The following is a 605-nucleotide window of genomic DNA, read 5'->3' on the forward strand; positions in this document are numbered from 1 at the left end:
CATGGCACCCTGGATTTCTCTGCACAAGGACAGCCAGTGCCTTCTGCTGTCAACTCAAGTCATCACTTCTTTGCTGCAACAGACAGACTTGTAACCCATCTGTTGTCCCTATGGACCAGAGTACTACTCTGCTGGAAAGAAAGCAATGCCTTGAGGAGAGGGGCTGAGTCAGGAAGCAGGGGTAAAAAAAAAAATCCTTTGAGAGTGTCAGCCCACTCCCTGCTGTCCTCAACACGGTCTCAAGGTAGGTCATTTCACTGGTCATAAAGAGTTCACTTGTAGGACAACTGCTTTCTTGGCCAACATGTGAGAAACTGAACCGGGAGATTCCACAAGCAAAGGCAAAACCTGCTACAGCTAACACTAGAAAGGAAGAGACTTCTACTGTTATATGCATCAGCAGTTACACTGGCTCTCATACAGATAAGGTATGAAAGGATTCTCAGATTTCTCCAGGCAGTGCAGCCACATCTCAGGGCTGCTGGTGCATGTTGCAACCACTACCTGCATATTTCACAGTGGGAACAGCGATCCCTCTTCCATAGCAAGAGAAAAAGCAGCAGAAAAGCTAGGATGGGATTAATTGAGAAAACCAAGATGATGTA

The sequence above is a fragment of the Fulmarus glacialis genome, unplaced genomic scaffold (assembly GCF_000690835.1).
Source record: "Fulmarus glacialis isolate BGI_N327 unplaced genomic scaffold, ASM69083v1 scaffold19939, whole genome shotgun sequence".
Lineage (NCBI taxonomy): Eukaryota > Metazoa > Chordata > Aves > Procellariiformes > Procellariidae > Fulmarus > Fulmarus glacialis.